The sequence below is a fragment of the Leptosomus discolor genome, chromosome Z (assembly GCF_034619465.1).
Source record: "Leptosomus discolor isolate bLepDis1 chromosome Z, bLepDis1.hap2, whole genome shotgun sequence".
NCBI lineage: Eukaryota > Metazoa > Chordata > Aves > Leptosomiformes > Leptosomidae > Leptosomus > Leptosomus discolor.
In genome coordinates, this window is record NC_141419.1 from 90380252 (window position 1) to 90401433 (window position 21182).

At 40.9% G+C, this 21182-nt stretch overlaps 1 protein-coding gene across 1 annotated transcript in view; it reads right to left on the reverse strand.

The window, feature by feature from the left end:
• SMAD2 (SMAD family member 2) overlaps positions 1-21182 on the reverse strand; it is a 51676-nt gene that overhangs the window by 17577 nt on the left and 12917 nt on the right. The window lies entirely within an intron of this gene.

Below are 21182 nucleotides of genomic sequence, written 5' to 3' on the forward strand. Positions count from 1 at the left end.
CTGGGCAGTTCAGATGCGGCCACCCTGCCCTGGTAGCTAAGAGTTTAAGAGTACGGATGAGGCAGTCCTGAGCCAGTTGGCCACGGTGCCTGGGAACATTCCCAGGCACGTTTAATTCATTAGGAGAGAGGCAGCCAAGACCTATCACCATTTCACCTTTAGTAAGCAGACTGCCCGCAAACCCGAGTCTAGAAGCACACCTCGGGCTTCATGTTTTACTAAACAGCAGTTTTTGGTTTTGAAATCGCTCTGTACTGCGGCACTGGTAAGCCATCATTGTTTCCAAAATACCATTTGGCTCCTGCATCCAAGTTGTACTTAGGTCTTTCCTGTGTAGACAGCACTTAAATATACTCTGAAATACAAGCTTAAAGCTAATATACTTCCTCCCACCAGAGTGGATAGTTTTTATTCCAAGGAACATTTTCATTGCTATTCTCAAAACAATTTGTCTGTTGACAGAAACAAGGTCAACTATACAAAAGCTAATGTTTTTATCTTTTCAACACTACCTTAGATGAGCAAATCACCATGTTCTGCGGCCTCTAGCACTCGCAGAGCAAGCTTGCTTGAATACTAGATTGCTGCATTTTGCAGACCCCACAAAATAAGTGACTTTATTGTAAGGGACTTCAGGGATATAAAGCATCCAATTGGCTCAGTCTCCCAGGTGTTCTGAAACCCTTAACAAAAGAAAACCATTTCCTAGAGAAAGGAGAAATGCTCAAAGGATACTTGCAAGGAGTAACAACTACTCTTTGAGACCCAGGGATTTTTAGGGGAAAGTCACAAGTCTAGCAGACTGGTAGGTTAAGCTGCCACACTAAACCTGGGACAACTGAGTCCCGCAATTCCTATCTCGGGACTGACCTGAGAACTGATGTGGTGCAGAAAGGGTCAGACTGGTTATTACTGGGTGGAATCAATGCTACTTCTGTCACAGCCTTTCCTTAAGTGGAAAGGGTTGCAAGAGTTGGTGTTTCAACCTGAATTTTCATCTGCTTATAAAGAGCAGTATCTTAGATGATATTGTACAATTCTGGCAAGAAGAATCTTTAATGTGGCTATCAGCATGCAGCAGCACACAGTATGCCTTCACTTCTTCCATTTCATCATTTCCTTTAACAGGAAAATCTGAGTTCCAAAAAAACCCTGCTCTGGGCAAGAAATTACCTAAACAGCAAAGAGCTGTAGCAATGCTTCACAGTTTTGAGACAAAGTGCCAAAACTGCCTTTCTTTAGTAAGACACAAAATACTGACACACATTAAGAAAAATGTGGACACAGAAAAAAATCTAAATATCAAAGACAACCAAGAAATACTTGTATTGCCTAGTCTACACATCATGGATGACGTTCCTAACCAGCACCAACAGTGCAAACTGTCCTAGTGGAATAACAGTATCTGTAAGTCTACTACAAAACTGGACTATCAAGTCCTAGTTCAAATACAGATGAATTATTGATCTGCCCATGGAGAATGGACATGTACAAATGTGGCTTGTGCCACACTTGTAACTAAGCAATATGACCACTTGCCTTAATGTATTAAACCCCTATTGGAGGAATCGCAAGTCCGTATCAAAATCCGTAACAACCAGATAAAAACTACATGGGATGGAACGATTTGAACTAACACACCATAGTCACATTCAAGAGTCCAAAAATACACGTGGGCATCGTCTCAAGCAGAACACGCTGCCCAAAAATTAGATCCTTGCATTTGCAATACTATTAAGTGGTAAAGGATGCTGACCCATCTAAGTGAAAAAAGGAACAGGATGAGGCTGAACAGGATAAGATGACCGTGGCCAACTAGCGTATTAATGTTACTCTGCGACAGTACAACCCCATCTCGGTGAATTCAGAAAGCCATTTGGACCCTGGCTTGCAGCGGCAGTAGTTCTGAATTAGAAACTTAAGCAGCTGGAGATGCAGCTACACAGAACAACCCACAATCCCCTCCCTGATGTCCAGGTGCCAACTCATAAAGCCGCCTCATGTTGGTACTCAGCCTAGGCCACTTTATTAGGTTCAGTTTCTCAGCACAGTTAAAAGTTGGGTGTACCAATTCGCGGAGCCAAGCAAGTACGTGCAAGTTAAGTGTCCAGTCATGACCACAGCACCGAACAAGCCGGTGCCTACGCATGGCACTGAGCTGCACACACTCCAAGACGTCTGTGTACTTTCTCTAAATGCATTTGCAAAATAGAAGATAGAACCAGAGATAAAGGTGGTAGGTCTCGTCAATAATACTCAGTTTTATAGAGAAGCTCTTTTTTTTTTTTTTTTGAGGCTATAGGTGAAAGACCCTGAAGCCAGTACAGTTTTAAACAGTACCCTATGTGCACCAAAATGGTCGCACATGCTTAGGCTGGTGTCTGTATATTACAGGTTGTTGCCACTATGAATTTACTACCAGTTTTTACCGAGAGACAGAATGAACAAAGCAACTATCCTACCAGTATTTACAATACTGGCAATGCTGCATGCTGCAGGTACTTTTTGTACTAAATGAAGTGCTCGCAACAAGTATGACCGCCGATGAAGAGGTTCTGTCTACTTTCAAAGACACTTATATATGAAGTACCAGAAACTCTATACAGAAGTTGTTAAATATTGTCACAATTCATACATAACCGCAATTCCACTTTCTTCTTCAAAGTCTTGCAAAGTGGAACAGCTCTAACGGAGAGAAAAGGCACAGAGTTCAGTTGACAGCCTCCTCTTTACTTGAAGTGACAGCACTAGAAAGATGACAAATAAAACCCAAAATGCAAATGGCATTGCAGTAGTCAAAGCCTATATTATACAAGAATCATTACAGAATGCTCTTGGACATTTAACTTGCTTATTTGTCAAGCACGACACTGAACCCCTAACATTTTTCCTGAATCTTTCATATCTTTCAGAATCTACAGCCACTAACAAGTTTGCAAGTCCATGTTCAAGGCAATCTTCTCCATTTGCCTTTCTCCTGCATCTTATAATAAGAAGCCTTTCCTCCACTGAATCTAATTTGTCTGCCCCTACATTTCTGAGGCATTTGTAGTGCTGGAGTTGTGACCGAAATGAAAAACAGTTTCAGTAAACTGTGACAGTACCCCATTTATCCATTTTAAAATGGGACACGAGAACGACAGTTTTCAAATTCTAGAATTCTCATGCAAAGTGTTCCCTATAGATCTGTGCCTGACATTTGTTTTCACTCATGTTTTCAAAGACTAACCAAGAAAAATGCAACAACAGAAAAGATGATCAGGTTTTCAGTTGAACTACGGAAGTTCCTTAGCACAGGCCAAACACCTTTATATCAACCTAACATCTATAGGACTTACTACCTTGGCTGGTATTTTGACAAGGAGGCAGAAAAGGGGTGCAGAGTTTGCTTCAAGAGCTACACCAAGCTATCCAAAATGGAGTTAGAGCAGTAAGAAATGGCCGCTAGATTTATGGAATCCCACTTTCTCATAACAAATGGGCACATGCCATTACTTTAACATTGCTCATGGCTTCTTCTGTAAAATTTGCCTGAGAAAATGGGTTAAAGTCTGCAGATTGAAGATCTGTACCCCTGAACACTAAATTTTATTATTTTTTTTTTAAATATCTTGCTTTGTAAGATCTTAGATGCAAGACTTCACACAGCAACATGCTGAGCAGGAAACCAAGGCAAGAACACTGGTATACTGACTTAGGCTCTGGTGCATCACTGGTGTAGCCAGATTGAAGCTGCAGCGCAGTGAAGACACTGTCCATGACACTCCACTGATACTAACGCTGAGAAAAGGATCGATTAACTGAGGGATGAAGGAATGGAATTCTTTCTCTCATACCAGTTATCTTCTTTCTGATGCAACCAGGGTTTAAGAACAGCTTGGAGGGAGATAAACCAAGCCTTTGGAACTAGCTCAGAGAGGATCTTGAAGACAACAGCAATAGGAAAGACTGATTTCAAAGGGTCAGGTGTAATATAGATGAAACAAAATCCGCAATTAAAAAAGTTCATTGGCTTACATATAGTATTGTATTCAGCACAGATGACAGTCCCTACCAAATCTGCCTGATCATGGTTTCCTCAATTCTAGGTTTTGAATGAAAATATGCGTGGCTGCTTTTATATTCTGACTTGATGGTCCTTTCTATATACTGGCAATTAGCATTTCTCCCTATTACAGCCTAAAATGTCTATGTACCAGCCAGTGGCAATGCTAATTATGTTACCTGTCTTTGCAAACAGCACCTCAGCTAGCTGTATAGCCAGCTGTCTGAACAAAAACTTAATGTAAAATGCAGTTTGGCTGGCCTAGGTGTGCCAACTACTGAAATGTCTGTTGCTCATAGTTTATGTTCCCCACGCTGGGGGTGGCAGGGAAAAGGTTATTTGCACTATGCTCACTTAGAAAACACTAAAGAGACCTGCAATAACAATGCAAAGGTTAAGTTACTTTCATGAGATACCTACCCTCCTCCTCTTTGAATCTTACATCATTTCGCAGTCCTGCAGATCTGACCAATCTTTTTACCTGCATCTCCACCATCCCATATTTCAGTGACAAAATGTCTTATACTCACTTAAATGCACACAACCAGGCATAAACATTCATCAAATGGCATGGCTCAAAGCTACAGCAGTTCGTTCCTGATTGTGAATGACATGAAGTAACACAGAGGTCCTGATCTCATTTTCTTGCAACAGAAAATGTAAAGATTCAGTAATTCAGCATGAAATAATGATTTTTTCTTCCAAGCACCTGCTAGAGGGATGAGCTAATATCTTATACAATGCCAAATAAAAAGCACAAGTGTGAATTCTTCTTAAAAACAATTTACACAGATCTGCAGTGGCACACAACCTGAAGAGAAGCTGGAGAAGATTCCGCCACAGAGATCATTCTCTGATAGACAGTGGGGCAGAAAAGCTCTGTTAAAGGGTAGTATTAGCAACCAGAGTAAATGGATATTTACATCTAAGTACAGGTGGGCAGTTTACTAACAGGTTCTCCCACTCTTCAAAGGAGAAACACAGCCTGTTCAGTCTACAGAAAGGACACTAAATATGTCTAAGAGAGCCATGGACTCCAGAAAAGAAAGCTCTTACAGAACTAAGGGACAGGTTTCTCCGAACAAACTCAAAAAAACAATAGTAAAACCTGCAGCTGGGGCACTCAGCTCTCACAATCATGACTGCTTCCCCAAATGGCTCCAACCCCTTAGATTTAAGCAATTGGTCTTACATACAAAGCAAAAAAAAAAAAGCTTGGTTTTCCCTCTCCCCCAGAATCTAAAAGCAGACCTTTTTCCTTCAAGCATATGCAACACAGAGACATTACTTGCTCAAAACAGTAACTGTACCTTCTCTCCCTGCCTCCCTCCTCTCCGCATGCACATTCAGGACACAGTACATCCAAGAAAGACATGTTTATGTATGTGCATATTTAATGGAATATAAACCAGGAACCATTGCACAACTTCTCATAATCAGAACCCTTTTACGAATAAAGTTTACATAGAATTTTACACAGTACATTCAAAATCATTACATCAAATACAAAATGCAGCACCTGAACTGAGGAAAATAAGACTTAAGTAAACTTCCTTACAAATGCACGTATGCTAAAAAATTAACACATCAAAATAGCCTGAAAAGCAGGAGGCACAGGATACAATTAACCTTTCTAAAACTGTGGGAAAAGAAAAAAAGTCATTGAACAACTCCCATTTACTTCAGCTTAAACTTTAAGGATGTCCACAGGGGATGCAGAAGTGGAACATGAGGTACAAAAGATACTCTGTTATAGCCTAACATCTGAGCCACCCATTGCTCATTTCAGGGCCAGTAGCTAGTTTCTTCCAGCTCTGCAGAGCGCCAGGCCAACAAGTCATCTTGATGAACAGTATATGCTTCTGTAGCCTTTTCTAAAGGCACACTTTTTCCTGGTCACATGTGCAACAAACTGCCTACAAAGGCAAAAATACAGATATAAGGCAGGCCTCTTCAAAGCACTTTATCTTCCTCCCTTCTCCCAAATCCTGACATGCTAGCCCAGTGCTGTCAGACAAAACAAAGCAGCCAACAACCACCGGTGTTACCTTTATTTTTCTCTCCATGCTAGGAGATGCTGGAAGGATAGCACCTCAAAGTTCAAGAGCAATTTTTTCCAGGATGCCATGGAAACCAAGATGAAGTAAAATATTTATTTCTTTTCTTGTTGCCCATATGGTCTGTTCACACGCAGATCCTATCAAGGAGTTTTTACTTACTCTCCATTCAAACTCAGGTGGAGAGCAGCCTGCAAACTTGTAAGCTTCTAAATGGCAAGGTCAAAAAGCGCAGAGATGGTGTTCAGGACTGAGAAATAAAAGGCATGCAATACAGGTTGGCCTCACTCAAGAGTCAGCAGGGAGCTGGCCACAAGCCTTCTGCTCAGAGACTGAAGACAGGGAGCATGCAAAAGCAGCCTATGGAAATCATGAGCTAACAGCTCTGCTGGGAAACCTGCCTTACAGTTCCCTGCCCTCAACATAACATGGATTTACTCCCCCCGAGTCACATGTTCAGAAAAAAGCCATCTCAACTAGTGACTACTAGATGCCGGGCATCTAGTGAGGACGACAAGTATACCACAGCATTCACAGTGGCAGCTCCCCAGAGGCTAATCAGGCGGGGAGAGGACATGAACACCACCACCAAAGAAAAACAGATTATCATGTGGACCCACAAGCTCTGAGAGCATGGATGTTTGTACTTTAAGATGGCACTCTTAAGTGTAAGAAACGACAACTTTGAATTCCTACACTGCTTTCTTTTGTTACACTGTTCTATTCCATAAAGTTTTGCTGATCATTGTATTATTTTTGCAGTTTCTCACAGCATCTTTAGAAACATAAATACAGAGCTTCAACTGAGATAGATGTTTGCAAGTTTGAAACTCCTGTAGCTGAAAGTACTGTTCATTACACGTCTGAGCGAACTAATGTTGAAGGTTAAGTTATTTGTATTTCATCTGAGAACACCACACCAGAAAATGTCTTTGGACTTTTTGAGGAAAGCTTTCCAGAACACAAGACCACCACATCCTGAAAGAAAGGATCAAAACTCTACTGTCAGGGTAAAGGAAGCATAACCAGGAACACATGCTCCAAAAACATCCATTTAGGAAAAGAGTCAGAGCTCCACGTAGCTAGTGAGATGTTGCACCACACCATGTAGCAGGCAGCTATGAACCTAGTACAATCAGCAACTGTGTCTAGCTGAGAAACTGCCATCTGTCCTCCACTCTCATTATACGATGCCTATGAAAACTGTTGATCAAGCAACTGCTTTCTAATACTTAAATTACCACTGCAATGCTCCAACTAAAGAGACAGATGACTAGTATGCTCTTCCAGACCAGAAGCAATGTCAAGCTGTTGAATACCTTTCTTTTACTTACACGTTACATAAAGAATGAAGAACCTAACAGATTCATCTCAGTTTCATTTCACACCACATGTGGTTACTACTTCTTCCTGTTTGTATTAGTAAGCAATATCATGCCGTGGGTTAAGACAACACCCAATACAGTTTCACAGATCAACGCTCTTTATCATCCTTAATAGACCTAACAGAATCAGAAGTATAAAAGGACAAAGTACCTTTATAGGAAGACATATCCATCACAATTCCGGCTGATCTATCCACAGCAAATTGGTCTGTTAGCAGCAAATAGCAATCTCACTAAAGATCATACTTTCAAGAGACACAAACAGAGCCTGACATGCACATTTCAGGACTAGCACCAGACAAGACATTAAAAAATGACCTTTATCTCAAATTCTCTAACCACTGTTACTCACAGTAGGTGCAGTAAAAGCTTTTCCCACAAGCTAACAGGTACAGCTACCAAGGGCTAAGTCAAATAATTTCTGTCAAGTAGTCCATCATCCTGCAAGAAAGTGAGCCACTGATGCTACTGCACAAGTGCGCTGATTTGCAACTGATGGACAGCTGAAAAAAATGTGACATTTTGATTAACCTTCTCAAACCAGTGGGTATTTGAGGTAGTGAGGGGGAGGGATTAGCTCTGCAAGGCATTTGTCTTGTCCATGCTCCTTGAAAAATACGCTAACTTGGCAAAAAGATCAGAACTGTTACAGGACCTTTTAATACCTCATTTCAAACTGAAGCTGGCTCTGGACAGCTTCCCCTATGAATTACACACTCATCTCAAGAAACCCAGGAAGGCAAATGAACACACGATATATAATGCAAAGTACTCAATGCAGGGAAGCCCCTACACCCAGACTGACCCATGCTGCAGCCAAAGCCACATACACCTAGCAGAAACTTGGTGTAACAGAGAATACATTGAACTTGATCCATGTCCCAAACAAGAGACTATCTCTAAAGGTGAGGGCTATGAAAATTCAAAAAACCATCAAGTACTATATAACTAAGGCATGCAGTGTTTCCTGTATTTCAAATGAAGTTAAGGTTTGAGTAAGCTTCCCCAAGCAATGTACTGGGGAAGAGAACTGAATAGTACTTGTGCCGTGACTGTTCATTTTGCTAAGTGAATACAAAAATTAAGTCAGATGATGTTACCACCACTCACAGCAATGTCCATATTTTATGAGAAATACTTTGATATTTCAAAATTTTTTAAAATTCATATTTTGAAAATTCACAAGTAGCAAGGAAGCCATAAAAAAGCTTGAAGACTTTCAGAGTTTGGACACAAGAAAGCAGTATTTTATTCTTAAAATGAACTTAGCATGTTTGCTGACACATTATATCGCCTTATGCGCTTAGCAAAGGCAAAATCAAGAAAGCAACTTAATAGCCAAGGTGCCTAACTGCAGGCCTCTGCTGTCCTCAGGCCCAGAACAGAATACGGGACCCATATTACATACTATTGACAGAAAATCTAGAGTGTGCAGGGGACACCCTCAGAACAAGAATCAAAATTTATCTCCTGAGCTCCACTGCCTAGAGCTAGACAGAAAGGACATTTGTTAAGATCACGGACAAGTCCTGAAGTCTTCGGCATCTTGCTCACGATCCACACCCAGAATACGCACCTGAAGACGATGCCCACAAGCGCTCTTGCCTCACGTGGAATTGCTTAACAGTTAAAGCGCTTTCCCAGGACATCCAACAGTTTCTTCTCCTCACTCCACCTAACAGGAGTCAACCCTGATCTACCACCACCTTGCCCTCTGCTGACACGGCAGTTGCCCTGCTCTTTGTCCTATTGCAGCCAAAAACGTGAGAGCTGCAAAGGCCTGAGGAACATCAGCTTTCAAGTGAACGGTTACGCGGCTTCTTGCTGCAAGAAGAGCTGCTTAAATCTTTCTTGGAATGTCTGTGGTTATTGGCCAAAACATTGAAGGGCTCCCACACAATGAACAAACATGCTGACACTGGGCTCCAGTATAAATGTCTTACTACCATCAAACAAGACTATTACGGCATTGTTAAAGTGGCTGCCACCAATGCTGCCTGCAACAGCCACAATCACTTCAGCAGGCCTTCTGTTCTCCTACTATATGCATCTAATTGATTTTTGGTTACTAACTGTGCTTAAACAAGGCATCAGTCTGCAAGACAGGTATGTGGGACATATGCAGAACATTAGACACTAAAAATGTGAGGAAGTAGAAAGGTATTTTCATACTAGCTTTGTGGAATTCATCACAACGGACACACTTTAATTCCTTCCCTCATATGGCCCTTAAGGTTACGTTCAAGTTCGCCCCCACTATAACAGAAGGGGAGTTTTATTAGAGAAAGATAGCAAAGAACTATCAATAAGCTTTGGTGACTGGAGGCTGTGCTGCTGCAGGCTTACACAAACACAGCGAAGTTCAGAAGGCACTCTTGGAAAATGTAGTTGGAATCCATGAAATTAACATTTGTGTTATCAACCAAACACCCAAGAGTCAAACACTGTTTCAAACACAGCTTTCCAAGCCACAAAACTGCAGGATTCCACATTAATTGACACCAGACTTTGTGTTCACCATTTCAAAACTATAGCATGAGTTAAAATTATTTCAAATATCAACAGAGTAACTTGACTTAAGCCTCTAACAAAACTAAAAGGAAGTGAAGACCAGTCCTGGGACATAATGCACCAATTCAACTAAACAGTAACTGTGAAATTCTGCATTTAAGCAAAACTCAAGAGTTTGCTTCTTTTGCATCAGGCCTCTCTCTATCCAGTATCTAAGAAAATGTAAACCAAGTATCCAAAAAAATGGTCAGTTTACCTACAATTACAGGCAAAGGCTCCAAATGAAAGCTTCCAATTCTTGATCTGTTGAAACTTGCTTGTACATTTCAGAATAAAAAGCCACAATTTGGGGGACCTTTTCCAAATAAACGCTGAAGTCAGATTACTGTGCAGCACTTATCCAAGGGGATTTCCCCAATCTCATTGTTGTTCTGCCAATTTTGAAACATATGCAGCGAGATGTGAACTTATTCCAGCTCCCAATTGTTCTCTTGTATCCTGCCGGTCTGCTTCAAACAATGCAGCATGACAGAAGCCAATGAAAGCTGTTCATGATGAGACTATGGCATTGTATACAGTAAATTTTACAAGCTTTCCACCAATCAGCACTGCAACCAAGTCAGAGTAAGTGAACAGAAACAAGCAGTAAACAAGACATGGGAAATTACTTTTATTAAATTAGCAGGTATAGATTACAAACGGGATTAAATCAGTAGGGAGCCTGTTAACCAGCTATTTGTGTTCGAAGCTGCAGCAGAAAAAGAACTGCAGTATGTTGTTTACCCTATAAATTCTTCCTAGACTAACTGCCTGAGTTACACAATTGGGAAGTTCTTCCTGTAAAATTACTCTGATTCACACTAGTAAAAACAGTGCTCAGGTGTTTTGTTAGAGTACCGAGAAAACTAAATTGGCTGACTCCTACAAAAGAAGAACATAATGAGAAGAGGAATCTTTGCCATACTGAATAGCTGCCCTGATATAAAGACATTAATCACCACAGTAAACCAGGTAATAGTTTAGCATTGACTTAGGATGACTAAAGCCCCAATTCCTTTATAGGAGGAAAAATAACAACTATTTATGAGATCATTTGGGGCTTAATAAAGCACAGTCAACATTTTTCTTGAGCGACCAACACATCTTTTTAATGGTAGCATGAAGTGTCAGACACCGATATTATTCTTCTTAGTTAGAGCTTTGTACCTGGATCCACTGAGCAGGTAGGTGGCTAAAGTAATCAAAAGTAGCTATTTTTCATTTGCTTAAAAGTCAACAGCCCCAGCATCAGTTTTTATCCTTACATACAGTCAATGGCATATAAAAATCAAGCAATCCTTAACATTTACTTTTGATTCTGACTCTTTCTGCTTCTTACCATTAAGGCAATCCTAATGAGGAAGAACAGTAACTTGAAGATAAAAAACCTTCAAATTCCAACAACACATCACCCCCAAATTTGCTTTCTACACCACTGTCAATGGGAACAAAGCCTCAAACTTACATTCCCTAACCAAATAATACAGCTTATACCAGTGACTTGAAGAGGCGGCATTATCACACGCCTTACAAAAATTCACCTCAATTTACAGACTGAGAAAGACAGCAAATTAAAAACTTGTAAAGTTACCTGGGAAAAAGCAGCAGAGCCAAGGCCAAAATCCACATCCCCCAAGCCTTTATCGAGTGCTCCAGTTAGTGTACAATACAGTCCACCAAATTCAACAGTTTTTCCTCCTGACTCGAGAGGCAAGCTCCTTTGAACTATGCAGCATTTTGCTATTAGCTAAATATCTTGCACATTTATATTTTTATATGTTGACCTACCTCAAATGACATGCCAATACTTTCTGCTTGGCACACCAACTCAGTAACAAATTATGTGGGTAAGTCACGTGGCTTCCTGAATTGCACGAGCTTAAAACTGGCAGCCCTAAGTATCTTTGTTTAATACTCTAAGACTTCCTTTTACAGGATGACATCAATATTATAAGATGCTGTAACCTGAACTATGTCTACACGAAAGCTTAAACCTTAGTTACAGCAATTCAGTCCTCAACATCAGCCACAGCTGTGCAACAAACCAAGTTAACAGTCACGTTTTACTACTATTAATAAAACTTCACTTGATTGCACTTGAACACAATCACTACTCTTAATTTCAATGAATCAATACTGCATTAGAAAGCTAGAAAACTTAAGTCTTCAAATTCCATCTTCTAAAGAATGACTTACCTACACGAGTGCACGGCCCCACCTGCCGCAGTGTGCACTGTCTGGGCAGCGCCCTACTGATGCACATATATTCTTCTCTATATGGATATCAGGAATAAGGTCTTGCTGCTAAGCAGCCATTCAAACAGGAGTGTTGGTAGAGGAAAAATATGCTATTAGAAAAACAAGCATTCTCTTATGCTCCTATCAACCCTGCATCCTACTCTATATAGCAAATACACTGATGCTATGAATCAAATAGGAGAAAGTGAACAAAATTTAACTTTAGGCTGTAACAGGGAAGTTATGTAGAAAGGGATAAGGAAAGAGAGAATGACAGTATTTAACTTTTTCGCCTGCTCTGCTTTGACCATTCACTGTACTCTGTCACATCTCTGTCCATGATTGCTACTCTCAATAAACAGGACCTCAAGACAGTGTTGACCAGTTCATGAAACATTTTTAGTAGGGAATGCTCCAAGCACTGCATTCACAGTCCAGCTTCAAGAAGGCATTCATTTTTAGCCAGTTTCTGAAGACAAGCACAACAGAACTTGCACAGTCACCCAGCTCCTTCCCGGAGTAAGCATTTAAAAAAATACATATAATTCAGGAATATTAATGCCAGACAAGCTGCTATTTCCATGTGGTTAGTTTGTCTGAACAGACTTATTTTTCTTTCACCAGCTTAAAAGAAATAGAGAAATTTGTGAGGGACCACCAGTTACCTCATTTTTAAGTTCAGTTTTGTGACAGAACACCAGTTAAGCTGATTTTTAAGATCGTTTTGTAGTTAAAAGGAAATGCCTAAGAGTAGTTTTCAAACACATGCAGCTAATGTCACCAACACGGTCTTACTGATTGCTAACCTCAAGTTTCACAGAGACTTGAAGTCAGACTTGACATCAATTTTTATTTCCCGTATGTCCAGGCAGCATCTAAGAGGTGTTCTGCAACCTAGAGTTTGAACACGTCATTTTACACAGATGTGGTTAGGGCCAGCATCCTTTTGTCTATAGCCACACCACTTAGAAACCAGGAAGAGCTGGACCCATCGATCTTTGGTCAGGAGATGGTCTTGGAAAACCAGATGCCAGCTTCTGCCTCCCCAGTTCTGAGAAACGCTCCGAGGAAACGACTGCAATCCCTCAGCGCGCTCTTGTTCTCTCCACACTAATCTAGACTGCACAATACAGCACTACAGAACATGGGCCAGTTGAAAGCTGTTGTCGTAGAACTATTGAAAGAAAGTCTCAACACAGATAAGACACTGCAAAACATCAGAAAAACACTCCTAAATTTAAACTGCTTTGCACTCACCACCTTCAGCAACAACAGGCTGTTTTCTTCTGCAGGATCATCTTTTCAGATTTTATGTCCAGGCAATGCAGGTGGGCTCTTATTTACCGGACAAGCAGCTGCCTGGATGTTTGCTAGGCTTGAAATTCAGGCTGCACAACACCACTTACTAAGAGGAAGTCAGGAAGCTACACAGCAAGCTGCCAGAGGAGTATGTGCACACGGGGCCTGCTCAGAGGTGAAGAGATGTCACACACAACAGGAAACCACTGTGAAGCACACCATCATTCTGTCCTTACTGCCCTGCAGAGGCCAGAGCCTGGTGCAACACACTCAGAAAGCACCAAGAACTTCGTTTTACAGAGAACACAGAGACAACATTCAAGTCCCACCATAATTATGGGACTGAGAGCAGCAAGGGCAATTTGATCCTCCTGCTATACCTTTCCAGTGAACACATCCAAAGCCTTCACAGCACCAGCTATCACAAGGAGGATCAGGGGGTTTTGAAGCTAATCTTGGCTAATACTCCCCAAAATCTCAGTCATCTCTGGCTATAGCTCCAGGAAAGACCTCTTTGGCTTTGTTCTAAAGTATTATTTTTATTGAAATTCCAACAAGAGAAAAGCAGAGGGGGTTCTGCTTCATCCTCAATAATCCTGTCATGCGAAAAAGGAGTCAGCATATCAACAAACAATTTACAAGCATCCTCTTCCTGTAATCTCAGCAATAAAAATGGAGCTTTAGTGTATTCTGATGTCCTGTCTTAAATATCTATACTTATTTTACAAAGTTTCAGATGTTCAACTATAGTCTTCAAACGTTTATAGAACCTATTTATATCTAAGTGAAAGCATCCAGACTGAAATACAATACATGGTTTAAGGGTGTTCTCTATACATGGTAGCGCTCAACCCATGAGCTACGATTAAGAATCAATGTCCATCCCCAACTTGAGTAGAGAATTATCCCAGCTCTACTACAAACTTACAGACAGTGCCAAGTTCTGTTTCTGAGAAAACAGACTTCACCACTGTCTGGACAGCAATGTTATTCCAGGATCTACTGTGCCTGTCCAATTGCCTGCTGTTGTCCCCTTAGCTAACTCACACATAGCTTAGCAGCAGATGTTGGGAACTCTCCTAAAACAGTTTCCAGAGGAACCTCCCCCCTCCCCCCGCAGTATAATGGTTGAAATTATCCATCTCCTATGGCTTTAAGGAGGAGGAACAAAGGAATTGCTGTATTGCTCTCCTATGAAGTAACCTATTTCAGGGAAAGATCTTAAAGCTTGAAAACAATCTATTCTAGAAGCCACATAGCTTGACAACTCTGCTCTACTGGTGATCAAAAGCATCCTTAAAACTAGGTTACTGCGTGCAGCCAAGTGATCACTTTCCTGACAAACATCCCCAAGGAATCCAAAAAACCATGCTAAATGGTAGCACAGGTTATATTCAACAGAAACTGTGCCCTTTACACCTAAATTAGAAATTACTTTTTACTCAGTTACATGAAGAAAAAGGTATCAAAGTGTCCTAATTTTAAAAGATATGTTTGCTCTCAAACAGCAGTTCCATGCCCGTTGTCCCATCTTTAAACAGGTCTTTTCTTTGGCTTGTTAACTTCTGCTGTTCAACTTTTGCAGACACTTTGATCAGCACTAACGAGTTCCATGTATGGAGGCTCATGTTAACTAATAAAGACAGCCAGCCCTCAGAAAACAATTTTAACACGTGCTGTACGTTATGCCTAGGCTGCTTACCTCATCCATAGAGCTAACTCACTGCAGGGGATGAAGAAAGGGCTGCAGCACGAGCAAGTGAAGGAATAACACCAGCACAACAGAGAAATTCATCGTTTCTTTAGAGAATTTTGACCACGTCAAATGGTCTTGCCTTCACATGTTTGATGAACAGATTCTGCAGTTTTAAAGTAACTGAATCCTTGTAGAATACATTGGAAATAACACAAAATTAAGATGTACTGGTCTTATTTCCTGCACACTGTAAGCAAGTGTAAGAAAAGAAGCCAAGTGTCAACAGCATTAGTCACTTTAACATCAAGCGCAGCCTTTTAGGATCAGAAATCACAGGGAAAAGAAACTCCCAGACATGTAGGTTTTTTGCTTCACAAAAAAACCCTCCAGAAACATTACAGCCTTCAGAAGCAGTCAATATAAGCTACTACATTTTTACTTTCTTAAGGAAAAAAATACTAAAAAGGTATTTTGAAAGTAATGCTTAACTACCACCGCCATGCTATTTCCCCAGGAGAATCAGGGTGTGATTAGTTCCATTGTAGCAGTTTAAAAAGTTACCAACCTCACTACTGGCTGAAGTGACAGATACGCAGCAGGTATGGCATTAATATACTATGACTTCACCCTAACAAGCTCAAAGAAATACCAGTGTTAGTGAAGCTGGTCCGTAAGTACCTCTTAATTTCAATTCCAACCAACCACTTCACTTCTAGCTGTCTGCTTTGCATTCCCTCACAATCTTCTATATTCCCAAAACCATGGAACCCATTGTAGGGTTTCTTCTTTGCCTCTGGATGGTACAAAAATTCAGAATTCATCTCGTATTTGAGGCAGAAGCCAGGAGCTTCAGATGTCTGTCTGTTGACTGCAAATTCCATAAATCAACTACATTCTTCAAAAAAACGTTAGGATTTGAGCCCCTCTCAATACCCCTCTAACTTAAGTAAAAACTGGGGTGTTGCAGAAAAAGTAAAAATAAGCTTCCAAAACCCAGGCAATATAGCACAGGGATGCTAGCCTCATGTTAAGCAAGAAAGCCAGAAGGCACATGTAAGACTACATTTTCTACATACATACCGAAGAAAAAACATTTTTGAGATAATACCTTCTAAAACTCTAACGGCACAGCAGGCTGGAAAGTAAGGGTTTCACAGGAGTATTAGCCTTCTCTCTGCGCTGGAAGCACCTGCTAGCATTTCACCTAAGACTCTAAAGCACTTGCATGGTACTAGCAGCCCAGCAAAGAATCTCCAAACTGGGATTTAAGGAAGTTGGTCTTAAAACCTTACTTCAGCCAGTAATCTGCAAGATCACTTTTCATCAACATTCAACACCCCTTTGATTTTGCACTGTGGTTGCCTCTTAATACAAAGCAGTGACAAAATTCACCTCCTCTGCAGAAACTCAGGACCTCCCATTAAAGCTAAGATTCAAGTGTCAGTATCAAAAGCAAGTTTACATAATAACTGTAATACAACTACTACTATCGATGTCAACAAAAAATTTTATCTGTTCAAGAAGCAAGTTTGTTAAGTTATCAATCAGGATGTGGTCTGATGCTGTATCAAACCCTTCTACAGTACTGAGATGAGTACACAAACATCTGGCAAGAGAAAATAGAGGTACACTGTTGCAGATGCATCTTTTAGCTGCCCCCTTCCTCCTAACTACAAATAGCCTTTGCCAGGGCATGCATGATAGCTATATTCACTACACAAAGCTAAAATGAATGAAAGCTGGAGATGCTGAGACTGATGGGAGGCACCTTTCCCTTCTTTATCCTCCCACATATACTGCAAGAAAAAGAGATACACCTGAGCGATCTCACACGCCTCAGTTCAGCATTGCATAGGGCAGACCGTGTCAGCAGCAGAACAGGGAAAATGCCAAGAAGGAGATGAGGTACAGCAGTGCTCTGTGGGTTCCACAACAGGTAACGGAGAGCACAGTGCAAGATGGAATCTTCTGGGGAAGAGTGAATGGGTTACAACATGCAACAAATGAGAACTACCGTTGTACCTGGCGAGTACTCTGTATAAGCAGGTCATCTCCATTACTACTCATCCTTCATGTAAGATAAAGCCCTCATACAGCTGTCACATTACCCAAATGTTGGCACGGAAGCAGAATTCAACATGTGAAACGGATGTACCCAGTTACAGCTCAGGAAGGACACAGTTCTGCATTAGTTTTCAGATACGATGCTCCAGAGGAACAAACACGTCACAAAGAATCACAGAATCATTAGGTTGGAATAGACCTCTGGGATCATCAAGTCCAACCGTTGACCCAACCCCACCATGACCACTAAACTATGTCCTGAAGCACCACATCTGCACGTTTTTGAACACCTCCAGGGAGGGTGACTCCACCACTGCCCCGGGCAGCCTGTTCCAATGTTTGACCACTCTCTCTGTAAAGAAATTTTTCCTCATGTCCAATCTGAACCTCCCCGAGCACAACTTGAGGCCATTCCCTCTCGTTCTGTCGCTTGTTCCTTGGGAGAACAGACCGACCCCACCTCACCACAGCCTCCTCTCAGGCAGCTGCAGAGAGCGATCAGGTCTCCCCTCAGCCTCCTCTTCTCCAGGCTGAACATCCCCAGGTCCCTCAGCCGCTCCTCACCAGACCTGTTCTCCAGACCCTTCACCAGCTTCATTGCCCCTCTCTGGACATGTTGCCCTTCATCTCTGGACAAAGGAGTCTAAACATAACACCTCCCTTCCCCTGGCCTTTTTTTCAATTTTAAAAACATAGGAGCTACAACAGCCCAGGTCAACATTATCCCAGACAATGACAGACTATGAAGATGCCAGTTGACTATTCACTACATGGCATGGTTTGGTTTGTTAAAGGCTTGCATTTTAGCTGCCACCACTTACAAAGTATTTATTTCAGCATAGCAATCCATGCTAATAAGAAAGAAACTGCTCCATTAGAGGAAGATTTATATAAATGGATGCTCATGCTCTGTTTCTTCACTGACTGTTTCTTGTGCCCCGTTTGTGTCAAAACTGCAAGGGAGATCATAAAGACGGCATCTTAAATTCTACCAAATTCATTACGTATCTTAGAAAAGTGAACTCATGCGCCAACATTTAGTCTCAGGATACACAGGGATTATGCGATTAGAATCCCACCGGCTTGCCAGGAGGATTCAGCAAGATAACTACAAATTACTTAGAGGGCTAGTGTCAAAAGGACCTCTGTACTTATTTAGCCTCTGCTCTAGATTACTGACCCACTTATGAAGAGCTAAGCACCCCTGCTGCGCGATGCCAACACCCACTCCATCTGTTTGCTTCTGCTTTCTCAGAACCTCTATTAGTCTGCATAAGAAGTTGTGTTAATTACCACACGAGCAGCTTTTGCATAGTACACACAGTATCAGCCTCACTTAGTGTATCGCCACCTTGACAAACAGCGCAGAAACAGAACAATCCTAATCGCAGCAGCATTACCAGCGACACACTGTAACTATATGCAGACTTCTGAAGAGGCAATTTAATTCAAATTTTGTCCAAGCTGCTCTCAGTTTTGAGAAAAGCTTCTAGGTGTTTAGTTGCTTTAGGATTCAATTATGAAAAAGTACACTAGAGTTAAGTACTGTATCAAACACTCTGGAAATCTCCAAGGGGACCAGAAACTTGTGAAATCACAAACTGAAACTTCTGTTGAGGGAATAATGCATCAGCGGCAAACAGAAGCATCCTACAACACTTGTCAGTATCTACACCGAGTTAAACAGTATTAATAAGTAAATCTAAAGCTACTTTAAAAAAAAAAAAAACACCACAAAAAAACAAACACAAAAACCCTCCCCAAGCAGAACAACTTGTGGAACGTTAGCCCAGCTGCCACATCAGAACTGCATCTCAGCAGCGCAGCACCTCAAACTTCCTGCTGACTAAGAAGAAAATAAAGTTTCAAATTCAGCATTTAATTATCTATCCCTGCTGATCTGCAGATCTTTAAGACATTCATTAAAGCGGGTCCCAAGCAGCAGTTTCATTAACTTACTAAATCCAAGAACAAGAATTGCCAGAAGTCATTACAGTACTGAGTTGACATTTGTTCTTTCTTGGGAACCCAGACTACTGCTGTCAAAGTGAAATAGTATCAACAGTCCAAAAGCCAACTACGAAACTCAAGAATTCCGTATAGTGCTGCTGGCAGCCCTGATATCATCTTGCCTCTTAATACCAAAGCCATTTCTTAGTTTGAAATTAAACCTTGTATAATAGCCATCACCTGAAGAGCTGTATAGGTACCAGCATACTCCTAAGATAGTCAAGTAAAGTAAAACCCAGGTCCACTCCTCTCTACAGCTGACTGGAGGATAAATGAGAACAGTACATCACAGCCCAGCAAGAACTGCTGGTCACAACGTGGAGGCTATACAGAGTATAATAGAGCTTCATATTCTGTTTCAAATAATTATTTACTATGTCTACACAAAAGGTCAGGCAAGCAGGACAACATACTCCGAGCAGACTACGAAGACAATGACGTATCAGCGTACTGTTTGTATCTTCTAACATCACCTTAAAAATTATATTTAGACAATCACTCTTTGAAGTAGCAATATTTACTGCCCCAGTACCCCTGCAGGAGAGCTCTATAAGTGTCTCTAACAGCTCTAAAAGAGCTTTAAAAGTTAAGATACACATTCAATATCAAGTGAATCTCTGTATGGCATATTCAGCTTCTGACACATGAAATGCTTTCCAATTAAGCATTTGGTCTTGTTATGGTAAAGACCTGCTAAATACATAGAGTCAACTCAAGTCAAGAAGCATATATCCCTACAGATTCCAATCTTAGTCTACTGATACACACAAAGACAAGAGAGGGTCTATTTCTGGTTGTTTTCCAGCTGGCAAGAGGAAGAAAGCAGAAGGGAAACCCAGTGAATTTTGGGACTGCTCTAGGGAAGAAAATACAAGCAGAGGCCAGCATTAGAAACAAAAGGTGAACAGAAAAGTGAAAGAACAGAATTAAAGTGGTCATTCATTCAGAGCATACTCATGATTTTCCCAGAACGCTGTGTCAAGTCTAAAAGAGAATGCTAAAACCATTATCAGCTAACAGCTGTAACACGTTTGATATATGGAATCATTACTAACACAAACCTAGTTTGTGCTATGATTAAATCAAAGTTTAAAAGTAGCTGGGATGAATGTGCTAATACAGAAATTAAGGTCATAAACCAGACGCAGTTTCTCTTCCCTAGAGTGTTGAGGGGCTAAGTGCCGAGAATATTCCTGGGCCACCAGATCCTCTAACTTTTTCCTAGAAAAACACACCTGTGAAGTGATTTGATACTTATGTCGCACATAATGAGGTTACTCAGGCATCTTAATGGGACTTCTATATAACATCGATCGAGAGCAGACTGCATTATACTTACAAACATAACCCATGCCTCTCGCACAGCAGTTGCTATGAATTAAGTTGAGAAAGCCAAAGGGCAGAACGCAAGTCTTTTACCTAAATGTACATACACATCAGGAGCAGAAGAACAGTTCTAGAAATACTCCGAATTATTAAATAAAAAGCACTTTCATTAAACAATGAAAAAATAATAATTACAGTAAATAAACTAGCCTTCAGATAACCTGCCTCCAAAGATAAAACTTCCCTTCAAAGGGGAAATGGATGCAGCTTATATAATTTAAATGAAACTACCAGATACAACTGAAAATAATTAGTTGACTGAAGTGTTGACCAAGGAAAAACTAGTCTGGTTTTTTTTTTTTTTAAAGTGGAAGTGTAGGTTCAAGTACGCCTCTCCAATTATAGACAGGGTTATTAAATAAAAGCATAAGGCAGTGCTACAAACTAAAAGCTGCGCTAGGCACCACCAAAATACACACAAATTAGAATCTACGTAGTAATGAAAATTAAAA